This window comes from Triticum urartu, chromosome 3 (genome assembly GCF_003073215.2).
Source record: "Triticum urartu cultivar G1812 chromosome 3, Tu2.1, whole genome shotgun sequence".
NCBI lineage: Eukaryota > Viridiplantae > Streptophyta > Magnoliopsida > Poales > Poaceae > Triticum > Triticum urartu.
Genome location: NC_053024.1, coordinates 303,440,976 through 303,454,456, shown reverse-complemented (window position 1 = coordinate 303,454,456; position 13,481 = coordinate 303,440,976).

Here is a 13,481-nt window from a genome sequence, read left to right as displayed (position 1 = left end):
ATGCCGTCAGATATTTTATGGTGACAGGAGGAAGATCCTGGATGAGTTGAACCCTTAGCATGCAGTAGATATTGGAAATTTGGAATGTATGCAAGTCACATCAGCTCAAGTGTTGGGAACATATACAAGGTTTTTTGTGCGAAAGTTTTCAGAATTTACATCGTATCCTTGAAGTTATTGGTCTATCTATCCTATATTTATCTATATTTCATTTTGCAAAATCAAAAGTAGAGCCAAACATTGTACCAGCTTCAAGAAATGGAACATCATAAATTCCAAAACCAAATTCATGTTCTGAAATAGAAGTTTAGGAATGCTAGAGCATGCAAGTTCTGTGTTATTAACAGAAGGTTGATTGGTCTGATAAATTTGCAAATAAAAAAATTAGACATGGAGGTGTCCGCATATTTGTGGTAAACCTGCTCTGAAGAAAATATTTCTTTATTAGTTTTCAACGTGGAGTGGGGAATCCCTTGCTAACCTCTTTTTTCGTACTCATTTTATGTTGCTAATTTTTTAGTTAGTGTACATGGTAGAACATGTTGGATTTTGAGAAATGATGCATCCATGGTCAAGTTTATTCTATATACTTGCTTAAGTTAAAACAAATATTCCAAGGCGATTGAAGGGCGAGATGACAAAAAATTTAAGCGGCGGCAAGGCTACAACAAGGGCAGATGAAATTGAATGAACGTGCATGCGAACAGGGTGAATGTTACCGCTTGAAGGAGATATGGTTGTTAAAGAGACACGATGGGTGTGGTAGAGAATTAATGTAGTTGTTATATGGATGGAATCAACATGTTGTCTTGTTTGACACACTTCTTGAAAGAACAAAAAATTCGATTAATATTTTTTGCCATTCCATGGCAACGCGCGGGCACTCAGCTAGTTTATCCAGTTGATGATAGTTAGTGGGTAAGTCCTGTCCATTGTGTCCCTAAGAAGGGAGGTATTACTGTTGTTCCTAATGATAAAGATGAGTTGATCTCACAAAGAATTATTACAGGTTATAGGATGGTAATTGATTTCTGCAAATTAAATAAATCTACTAGAAAAGATCATTACCCCTTACCTTTTATCGATCAAATGCTAGAAACATTATCCAAACATACACATTTTTGCTTTCTAGATGGTTATTCTAGTTTCTCTCAAATACCTGTGTCATCCAATGATCAATCAAAGACTACTTTTACTTGCCCTTTTGGTGCTTTTGCTTATAGACGTATGCCTTTTGGTTTATGTAATGCACCTTCTACCTTTCAAAGATGCATGATGGCTATATTCTCTGACTTCTGTGAAAAGATTTGTGAGTTTTTCATGGACGATTTTTCCATCTATGGATCCTCTTTTGATGATTGCTTAAGCAACCTTGACCGAGTTTTGCAGAGATGTGAAGGAACTAATCTTGTCTTGAATTGGGAAAAGTGCCACTTTATGGTTAATGAAGGTATTGTCTTGGGGCATAAAGTTTCTGAAAGAGGTATTGAGGTTGATGCTATTGAAAATATGCCATGTCCCAAGGACATCAAAGGTATAAGAAGTTTCCTTGGTCATGCCGGGTTTTATAGGAGGTTCATTAAGGGCTTCTCCAAAATTTCTCGGCCTCTGACTAATTTATTACAAAAATATATACCATTTGTTTTTGATGATGATTGTGTAGAAGCATTTGAAATACTTAAGAAAGAATTAATCTCTGCACCTATTGTTCAGCCACCTGATTGGACTTTACCCTTTGAAATATATACCATTATGTTGTAGGTGTTGTTCTATGGCAAAGAGTTGATAAGAAATTAAATGTTATTCAATATGCTAGTAAACTCTAGACAATGCTCAGAGAAATTATGCTACTACTGAAAAAGAATTCTTAGCAGTTGTATTTGGTTGTGATAAGTTCAGACCTTATATTGTTGATTCTAAAGTAACTATTCACACTGATCATGCTGCTATTAAATATCTTATGGAAAATAAAGATGCTAAGCCTAGACTTATTACATGGGTTCTCTTACTATAATAATTTGATTTGCATATTATTGATAGAAAGGGAGCTGAGAACCCCGTTGCAGACAACTTGTCTAGGTTAGAAAATGTGCTTGATGACCCACTACCTATTGATGATAGCTTTCCTGATGAACAATTACCTGTCATAAATGCTTCTCGTACTGCTCCATGGTATGCTGATTATGCTAATTATATTGTTGCTAAATTTATACCACCTAGTTTCACATACCAGCAAAAGAAAAAGTTCTTCTTTGATTTGAGGCATTACTTTTGGGATGACCCACACCTTTATAAAGAAGGAGTAGATGGTGTTATTAGACATTGTGTACCTGAGCATGAACAGGAACATATCCTACGCAAGTGTCACTCCGAGGCTTATGGAGGACACCACGCTGGAGATAGAACTGCACATAAGGTATTGCAATCTCGTTTTTATTGGCCTACTCTCTTCAAGGATGCCCGTAAGTTTGTCTTGTCTTGTGATGAATGTCAAAGAATTGGTAATATTAGTAGACGTCAAGAAATGCCTATGAATTATTCACTTGTTATTGAGCCATTTGATGTTTGGGGCTTTGATTATATGGGACCTTTTCCTGCCTCTAATGGTTCTACACATATTTTAGTTGTTGTTGATTACGTTACTAAGTGGGTAGAAGCTATTCCAACTAGTAGTCCTGATCATAATACCTCTATTAAGATGGTTAAAGAAGTTATTTTTCCAAGGTTTGGAGTCCCTAGATATTTAATGACTCATGGTGGTTCACATTTTATTCATGGTGCTTTCCGTAAAATGCTTGCTAAATATGATGTTAATCATAGAATTGCATCTCCTTATCACCCACAGTCTAGTGGTCAAGTAGAATTGAGCAATAGAGAACTCAAATTAATTCTGCAAAAGACTGTTAATAGATCTAGAAAAAATTGGTCCAAGAAACTTGATGATGCATTATGGGCCTATAGAACTGCATATAAAAATCCTATGGGTATGTCTCCGTATAAAATGGTTTATGGAAAAGCATGTCACTTACCTATCGAACTAGAACATAAGGCTTATTGGGCTATTAAAGAGCTATATTATGATTTCAAACTTGCCGATGAGAAGAGGTTATTTGACATTAGCTCACTTGCTGAATGGAGAACCCAAGCCTACGAAAATGCCAAGTTGTTTAAAGAAAAAGTCAAAAGATGGCATGACAAAAGAATACAAAAGCGTGAGTTTAATGTAGGTGATTATGTATTATTATACAACTCTCGTTTAAGATTTTTTGCAGGAAAACTTCTCTCTAAATGGGAAGGTCCTTACGTTATTGAGGAGGTCTATCGTTCTGATGCCATAAAAATCAACAACTTCGAAGGCACGAATCTGAAGGTGGTGAACGGTCAAAGAATTAAACATTATATTTCAGGTAATCCTATTAATGTTGAAACCAATGTTATTGAAACCGTAACCCCGGAGGAATACAAAGGGACACTTTTTGGGACGTTTCAGACTCCGAAAAGGAATAGGTATGTGGTACGGTAAGTAAACCGACTCCAAAACAGTTCTAATGGCAATTTTCTTACGTTTTGGAATATTTAGAAAAATAGAAAAATAAGAAGCTGTCCGGGAAGGACATGAGGACTCCACGTGGGCGGAGTGCGCGCCCTACTCCCCTGGGAGCGCCCCTACCTCGTGGGCATCTCGTGTGCTCTCCGGACTCTGTTTTCTTACATGACACATATTTTGGTCGGTAAAAAATCATTATATAACCTCCCGAAGGTTTTGACTCCCTATCACGCAAATATCTCCTGTCTTTGTTTTGAGTTGTCCTGCTGCAGATTTGAGCAACATGTCGTCCCAGGATTCGGAAGGAGAGAGCTATGTGGCTGACTACCTTGCAGATCCTAAAGTCTATGGGGATGTGGAGCATTATGGTTGGACTACGGAAGAAGAAGAGGACTATGAACCTAAGGGAAAGGAGGAGACGAGCTCAGATGAAGATGAAGAAACCTAAGATCGAGTTTATCCCTTTTCGCCTCTTGCAGGAAAACAAACAGGAACTATGTAAAGAGATACTGAGCCTGGAGCAGGAGATCGGGGACCTAAGGGACCAAAATTCCATCCTCAATCGCAAATTAAGGAAGAAGCCTACGCCATCAACAAAACCACCATCTTCTTCACCAACAAAGAAGAACTGAGCATCAGGTATGGGCACTCCCCTTGGCAACTGCCATGCTTGGGGGAGTGCCCCGGTATCGTATCACCATCACTTTTATCTTTATCGCTTTTCTTAGTTTGATCCTTTTGATAATATCTTGATCTAGTAGAATAAAGTTTTAGTATGATCTAGTTGTGAGTTTTGCTTTATCATCCTTCTATGTAATCGAGTCTGTGAGCTATACATAATAAAGATTAGTGTTGAGTCAACGGCTTGATTATTTTGCCATGATCTTAAGTGAATGAAAGAAAAGAGAAAGAATAAAAAGAATAAAAGAGATCATATGGATCTTCTGGAGAGTAATGAGCTCACATATAAAAAGTATGATGAATAAAAGTTGTTGAGAGTTGACAAACATAGTTTTGGTCATCGTTGCAATTAATAGGAGGTAATAAAGAAAGAGAGGTCTTCACATATAAATATACTATTTTGGACATCTTTTATGATTGTGAGCACTCATTAAAATATGACATGCTAAAGAGTTGGTGTTGGACAAGGAAGACAACATAATGGGTTATGTTTTCTTACATCTAAGAAAAATTATATTGTCATGGATCATCCAACATGATTGAGCTTGCCTTTCTCCCTCATGCTAGCCAAATTCTTTGCACCAAGTAGAGATACTACTTGTGCTTCCAAACACCCTTAAACCAGTCTTGCCATGAGAGTCCACCATACCTACCTATGGATTGAGTAATATCCTCCAAGTAAGTTGTCATCGGTGTAAGCAATAAAAATTGCTCTCTAAATATGTATGACTTATTAGTGTGGGAGAAAATAAGCTTTATACGATCGTGTGATATGGAAGAAATAAAAGTGATGGACTGCATAATAAAAGTCCATATCACAAGTGGCAATATAAAGTGACATTCTTTCGCATTAAGATTTTGTGCATCCAACCATAAAAGCGCATGACAACCTCTGCTTCCCTCTGCGAAGGGCCTATCTTTTACTTTTATCTCCTACCTTACATAAGAGTCATGGTGATCTTCACATTTCCTTTTTACATTTTATCTTTTGGCAAGCACAACATGTTGGAAAGATCCTAGTATATATGGCTAATTGGATGTGAGTTTTCATGAACTATTATTGTTGACATTACCCTTGAGGTAAAACGTTGGGAGGCAAAACTATAAGCCCCTATCTTTCTCTATGTCCGATTAAAACTCCATACCCATAAGTATTGCATGAGTGTTAGCAATTGTAAAAGGCTATATGATAGTTGAGTATGTGGACTTGCTGAAAAGCTCTTATATTGACTCTTTCCTATGTTATGGTAAATTGCAATTGATCCAATGACTGAGATTATAGTTTTTTAGTTTTCAATGAAGTTTATGATTCATACTTGAAATTGTGGTTGAATTATTACTCTAGCAGAAGAGATCATATGACAAGAATTATATAAGTTGTTGTTCTAAGAATGATCATGATGCCCTCATGTCCGTATTTTATTTTTATCGACACCTCTATCTCTAAACATGTGGACATATTTTTCGATTTCGGCTTTCGCTTGAGGACAAGCGAGGTCTAAGCTTGAGGGAGTTGATACGTCCATTTTGCATCATGCTTTTCTATCGATATTGCATTATGGGTTGTTACTACACATTATGTCACAATACTTATGCCTATTCTCTCTAATTTTACAAGGTTTACATAAAGAGGTAGAATGCCGGCAGCTGGGATTCTGGGCTGGAAAAGGAGCAAATATTAGAGACCTATTCTGCACAGCTCCAAAAGTCCTGAAACTTCACGAAAGTCATTTTCAGAATATATAAAAAATACTATGCGCAAGAAGTTCACCAGGGGGGCCACACCCTGCCCACGAGGGTGGGGGCGCGCCCCCTACCTCGTGGGCCCCCTGGTGGCCCTTCGATGGCCATCTTTTTCTATATGGAGTCTTTCGATGAGGAAAAAACCATAAGCCATCTTTCTGGACGAGACTCCGCCGCCACGAGGCGGAACCAATCTAGGGCTCTAGCGGAGCTGTTCTGCCGGGGAAACTTCCCTCCGAGAGGGGGAAATCATCGCCATCGTCATCACCAACGCTCCTCTTATTGGGAAAGGGCAATCTCCATCAACATCTTCACCAGCACCATCTCCTCTCAAAACCCTAGTTCATCTCTTGTATCCAATTCTTGTCTCTAAGTTCGGGATTGGTACCTGTGGGTTGCTAGTAGCATTGATTACTCCTTGTAGTTGATGCTAGTTGGTTTACTTGGTGGAAGATCATATGTTCAGATCCTATATACCCCTATGATTATGAACATGAATATGCTTTGTGAGGAGTTACGTTTGTTCCTGAGGACATGGGGGAGTCTTGCTATTAGTAGTCATCTGAATTTGGTATTCGTTCGATATTTTGATGAGATGTATGTTGTCTCTCCTCTAGTGGTGTTATGTGAACGTCGACTACATGACACTTCACCATTATTTGGGCCTAGAGGAAGGAATTGGGAAGTAATAAGTAGATGATGGGTTGCTAGAGTGACAGAAGCTTAAACCCTAGTTTATGCGTTGCTTCGTAAGGGGCTGATTTGGATCCATATGTTTCATGCTATGGTTAGGTTCACCTTATTACTTTTGTTGTAGTTGCGGATGCTTGCAATAGAGGTTAATCATAAGCGGGATGCTTGTCCAAGTGAGGACAACACCCAAGCACCGGTCCACCCACCTACCAAATTATCAAAGTACCGAATGGGAATCATATGAACATGATGAAAACTAGCTTGACGATATTCCCATGTGTCCTCGGGAGCGCTTTTCTCTCTATCAGAGTTTGTCTAGGCTTGTCCTTTGCTACAAAAAGGATTGGGCCACCTTGCTGTACTTTATTTACTTTTGTAACTTGCTACTCGTTACAAATTATCCTATCACAAAACTATCTGTTACCTATAATTACAGTGCTTGCAGAGAATACCTTGCTGAAAACCGCTTATCATTTCCTTCTGCTCCTCGTTGGGTCGACACTCTTACTTATCGAAAGGACTACGATAGATCCCCTATACTTGTGGGTCATCAAGGACCCGGCTGGTTCGGTATGGCTTCCACTATGACCGGCTTGTTGCTGACACCGGTCAGCTTGGAACCAAGGTGGAGAGGGCGAGGGCGGAGGTGACGGGAGCCCGGCAGGCGCTCGACGAAGCCAACCGGCTGCATGAGCGGCTGGAGGGCAACAAGGGCTGCCTCGAGGCCGAGGTGGAGCACCTCAAGGCAGAGGCCGCCAAGGTCGTGGAGGCACCGCAGGCCCTTGCCGAGGCGGACCAGCAACGCGGCAAGCTGGCCGACAACAAGGGGCAGCTTCAGGCCGAGGTGGAGCACCTGAAAGCGCTAGTGGCCACGGAGGAGGAGACCCGGCAGGAGGAGACTCGGCGCCACGAGGAGGCCGTGAAGGCGTTCGAGGACAAGGACGTCGAGCTGAAAGCGGCGCTTGCCAAGGTTGCCGATCTAGAGAAGACGCTCTAGGAGCATGACCGTGACATTGCCTGGGAGTGGCACAGTATGTTGCTCAAAGCGCGGCACCTGGAAGAGACCTTCTCCAGTAAGTGCTTTCCTTTGGTTTTGTTGTTGCTGGGTTGGGACTCCGGCTTCTTGTTTTTGGTGGCTTCTCTTCTGACTTGCTTTTCTTTTTTGACAGGGGCCTTCCCGGAGATGCACCGGCTGGCGGAGGAGGCGATCCGCTTTCAGTGCGACCCACAGGGGGTCGTCGGTTCCGGGACTGACCCGCGGGTGGCCTGGACCTTCCCGGAGATCGTGGCCGCCGCCGAGGCCCGTCTGCGAGTCTTGAACGAGCAGATGGGGCGGCTCTCTGGGCCGGCACGGCGATGATGGCGGCCCTCTTGCCGGGCGCCGTTGCACCGAACAGCTTCACGCGGCTGGGGCGGTGGTTGGAGGCAGGCCCGGACCGTCTTCATGAGTGGCGCGTTTCTGCCGCCCGTGCCGGCGCCGAGATGGCGCTCCGGTTCGCGATGTCTTAGCATCCGGACCTGGCGCTGGATGCACTGATGGGCCAGCGGGCCGGCTCGGAGAGCCAGCTGCAGGCAGAGGCTGGATGGATTGCCAGCCTGGCCAGCTACATCGCCGGGTTCGCCTTCCGCGATGAGTTCCTGCCGGAGCGGGCGGAGGATGGCAGAGTCGTGTCTGTCGACGACTATGGCATGCTTTTGGACGACCCAGAGGGCAGCTCTGAGGAGACGGGCGTCTACCGCGACGCGGACGCCGAAGAGGAGGATACCGGAACCTCGGCGGACCCAGGAGCTGCGCGATCCGGCGGCGGGAATGCCTGATTTTTTAACTTAGTGAAAATTTCTGTTAGGTAGAAGGTCCACCCACCCACTGGGGGTTAACTGGGTGTAATGAACTCTGGCCTTGGTCTTGTTTCTGAATTTGTGTATGGGCCTTGTGAATGTTTGCGCCATTGCTTTTCGTTTTCTCGAGCCGTTTTCCTGCGTTCTCCCCTCTTGAGCTTCTCCCCGTGAGTCTGACGGTCGATGCTCCGGTCCGTGACAAGGGGTTCGGCCGTTTGAGGAGCTCATGCAGTACTTAGGCTTTCGCAACATTGAGCGTGAGCGAAAACACCCATTGGACCGGCTGGCGGCAATCCGGCCGGGCCGGGTTGGCGAGCAACCGGTTGTTTGGCAACTCAGAGCGGTGAGGCCGGGTCGAGCAACCTGGCGGTATGCGGAAACTTCGTGGATTCCTGCGCTCTTGCTCTTCGTCTTTGGAGCCCTTTTCTCGCAACTTTTCCCCCTTTGCCCCCCCCCCCCCGGCGAGTCTGACGGCCGAGGCTCCGGTCCGTGACAATGGGTTCGGCCTTTGGGAGAAGCATGCGATATTTAGCCTTTCGGAATGTTGAGTGCGAGCGAAACACCCACTGGGCCTGCTGGCGGCAATCGGGCGGTGCCGGGTTGGCGAGCAGCCGGTCGTGCGGCAGCTTTAAAGTGGCAGGGCCGGGTTGGGCGACCCGGCGGTTCTTGACTTAGTGCTCGTGGTGCGCTGGTGCTCTGGTCTCATGTGCTTGCCAGTCAACAGCCGAAGCCGGTTCTGCGGCTTAGGGCGAAGTGAGAGGCCGCGACGATCCAGTGTGTCAGGAGCCGCTAAGGGAAGCGGCGGGTGGCCAAGCCGGCCAGCCCCCGGGCCCCCGGGTCAAGCGAGTCCACCCAGTGGCCGGGTTGGCTAACGAGAAAAGTACTGCACAAATGTAGGGGACGCAATAGCTTGGTCGCAAAAAGGGCAGCCCCCGAGCGTTGTTCGGGGGTCCCACGGTTTTCAGATGATTACAAAAGGCAGTGATACATACGTTCACACGGCTAACTGTAAAACGGGCGGAGGAGCTCCGCATTTCATGGCCGGGTTGTTTCTTCACCGGCGGTGTCCCTCGTGCGCTTGTTTGACTTACGGGCGTCGATGATTTAGTACGTGTTGTGATCGCGCAAGGCCTTGCTGATGATGAAGGGGCCCTCCCATGGGGAGGACAACTTGTGTTGGTCGGTCTGCTGTTGGACGAGCCGTAGGATGAGGTCTCCCTCCCGGAAAGTGAGGGGCTTGATCTTCTTGTTGTGGTAGTGCCTCAGGCCTTGCTGGTAGATGGCTGAGAGATTGAGCGCTAGGATACGTGCTTCTTCGAGTAGGTCAACGTTGTCTTCGCGGGCTTCCTTGGCTTCGGCTTCCGTGTACATCGTGACGGGCGGCGAGTCAAACTCGATGTCGGTTGGGATGACGACTTCTGCTCCATAGACGAGGAAGAACGGGGTGAACTTGGTCGACCGGTTTGGCGTGGTGCGGAGACTCCAGAGGATGGCTGGCAACTCGTCGAGCCAGCTACCGGGGGAGCGGACGAGCGGCTCGATGAGTCGCGGCTTGATGCCGGATAGGACGAGGCCGTTGGCCCGCTCGACCTTGCCGTTGGACTGCGGTGTGCAACGGAAACCAGGCCAAGGCGGATGCCAGAGACGGAGCAATACGAGGTACTCGCGGCCGGTCTCGGCCGATCCCTACACGCACATGGCGAGCTGACTGGGGCGGGTCGCTTGTACGTGCCGGTGAAGTTGCACATGAAGGCTTGCTCGAAATCGACCCACGTGTTGATGCAGCCCTCCAGCACACTGTTCAACCAGGTGCGGGCCGACCCCTGGAGCATGAGAGGCGCGTAGCGCATGGCAAGGCGGCGGTTGTCGTCGGCGATGCCGATGGTGGTGGTGTAGTCGGTGAGCCAGTCCTCCGGCTTCAAGGTGTCGTTGTACTTGGGGGTGTCGTGGGCGAGCGTGAACCCTTTGGTAAAGGGCTCACCTCGGATGCATGGTCCGAAGCACGCCGGCTCGACGGGGCCGGTTTCCTCCAGCTCTTGGGAGAGGGCGAGTCGGTCGAGGCGGTGATGGGCGTCGGTGTCGTCGATGGCGCGCGGGCCCAATAGGTCAGTCACCATGCCGGGGGGGTCTCCTCCCGTCGAACGTCTGCTAGGTTGGAGTAGAGGGCCGAGTCAGCGTCAGGCCTTCGAAGCCGGCTCGTCGCCCAAGCCGCCGGTAGTCGTCAAGGCGGGGTTGCGCCAGGTCCGGGTGCGGCCAGAGTGCGCCACGCCGGTGGAGAGGACGTCGTGTGCTGGAAATCGTCGGGTCCAGCGACGCGGGCAGAGCCATATCCGGCCGGCTTGGCGAGTTGGTTGAGGCGGTCCTGCTGTGCGTTGGCCGTAGTGAGGAGGTCGTTCACCCTCTTGAGGCGGTTGTGCAGCTCTGCGCCTGCGAGCTGGTCCAGGCCGACCGCGGTCGCCTGGGCAGCACACATGCTCTTCACGGGAGTCTCATAGACGGGAGGGACGGCGCTAAAGGCACGCCCGATCGCGCCACCCCGGGCTCGCACGTCGGCGACCCGGCTTGGCTCAACTGCGTCTGGCATGAAGCCGTAGGTGGCATTGCACTCCAGCTGAGCGGAGTCGAGGCGGTGTTGCGCGGCAGCGACCGTCTCGGTGAGGTCTAGTAGGCGTTGGCGGTCCTCGCCGAGGCGAGTCCGGGTCTCTCCGATGTCGGAGGCGTCGATGTCGGTGCCGATGGGGACGCGGAGGCTCTGCATCGTGGCCCGCAAGGGGTTGGGCGGGCTGGCCCGCCCCGCTGCGGTCCTGGCTTCAGCGGCCTTCCTCGACGCGCTAGATGAGGAAGTGGCGCCGGTGTAGGTGACGAAAACCTCCACGCAGAGGTCCATCGCCCGGGCAGGAGTGCCGCCGCCGAGGGAAAGGGGGGAGTCAGAAAAGTCAAGTACCTCACTGGGGTACTCGTTGGCCGCAGGCGCATCGAAGATGCGCGGCACGGCGAAGGAGGTGGCGGGTGCGTCAATGATGTCATCCTCCAGTGTGACGGTCTCATCGGAGTCGGAGTAGAGTCCCGTCTGAAGCATGCTCCTGGCCAGGACCTCGCGTTGTCCCACGATGGGCGCCAACTGTCGTGGTGGGCGCACGGCAGATGCCATGGGATTGCTAAAGAGAGGAGGAGGCTCGAGGGCACTGGTGGGCTCTAGAGGCGAGGTCGGCATGAACGAGCACGGGACGCAAGACATACCCAGGTTCGTGGCTCTCCGGAGAGATAACACCCTTAGTCCTGCCGAGTGTGGTTTATTTGTAATAGTACAGGGTTGCTTCTAGAGCTATATGGAGGAAGAAAGAAGGTTGGCCAAGGCTTAGGTATTTCCCTCTCCTCGGGTGTTGCTAGCTAGGTGTGTGTAGGTGGGAAGAGATGATCTTGCTTCCGTCGATGATCGTGTCTGTACGCATGAGGGCTCCTGGGGGGTTTATAGGTCAACCCCCCAGGGGTACAATGGTAAAGTTACATGGTTGTAGGGCCGGTTCGTTAGCGTCCAGGAACCCAGTGCTGGGACCTGCCGGGTACCAGGCCTCGCCGGGTTCCCGGGCACGGGACTCGCCGGGTACGGAGGCACTGTTGGCTGTCTTGTCAATCGTCAAGAGTGGTCGGGTTGAGTCGGATACAGTGGGGGCTCCGTCAGGTCGCCGCTTGCTGGCGTCATGGGTGACGACAAGTGCACTATTGCCATGCCGGCCTTGGTCAGCGGGTAGGTGGGGCACTGTTGCCTCGTCCGGCTGACCAAAGGCATGGGCAGGGCACTGTGGCTTCGGTCATCAGTTGGTGGCGAATCGTCCCATCGTACGACTGGGATGGGACAGCCGCTGACCCTTGGCCGAGTTGGAGAACATGCCAAGGGGGGAGTTGGCTTGTTGGAGAAGTCTTGGTGTGCCAGGCTCGGCCGTCTTGAGCTGGCTTGTTGGAGACGTCTTGAGGATTAGGCCGGGTCGAGGGGTCTTGGCCGGGTCGAGTGACCCGGCCAAGCGCGAGCCGTCTTGTGGGGTGATGCTGGCCCTGTTGGTTTTCAAGAGGATCCGGGTTCCGTTGCCTACCTGGGGTTCATCCCCCCGACAGGATTATTATTATTACAAGAAGCTTCCATGACAAGTTCCACATCAGGTCCATGGGCATGAACACAATGGTTCAAGGTCGACTCCCACTTCTTCAATGCCTAACCTTTCATTCACTTCTCCTCTTTGAAGAAGTCGTAGAGTTGAAAATTTATCCGATGAAATGCTAGTAGATATAACCCGCATAATCTTCATGTTCACACAGTTTATGGAAGGCATAGCTTCAACCCATCGGGGCATCTTAGGAACATATACCATAAACTGCAGGAGTAAATAACTCAAGCTTAGAAGCAGAGCATGGCTGACAAGAGCAGGGGATACAATTTACCAAAGGCATTATGTATCAGGGGAAGAACTCAATGTTTTGAGAATATGCAAGAACGGTCAGATAATAATCCACCAAAGGATCTGGCGGATCACAAAGAATCTGATGTGAGTATCGATATTCAACCAGAAGAAGAAATAATGCCAAGGCATCGGATTATAGAAATATCTGGATAATTTCAAAGCTTAAATACAAAGGAATTATGATTTCCAAATCGGGGGATCATAAGCAAAGGCTCTGATCAAAAGATAAGTAATTTGAATAGACATAGATTGACAATCAATCAAGGTTTGATTTGCCGAGAACCAGCTCATGTCTGGAGTCACGTCTGAGCCAAAAGGACGAATTCTAGTTTGGACTGATGATTGCGACCATTCACAAACATATCAAATCAAAGGCTCAAAATGATGATGACGAAGGATACTAATGAATATTGTTAGACATATGGAAAGTAACCATAATGCAAGCAAACAAGTATTTGCAAAGCAATAGTTGGCAGAGGATTATCGAAAGGTCGGATAGTATTTCTAAGTATCTTATGAAA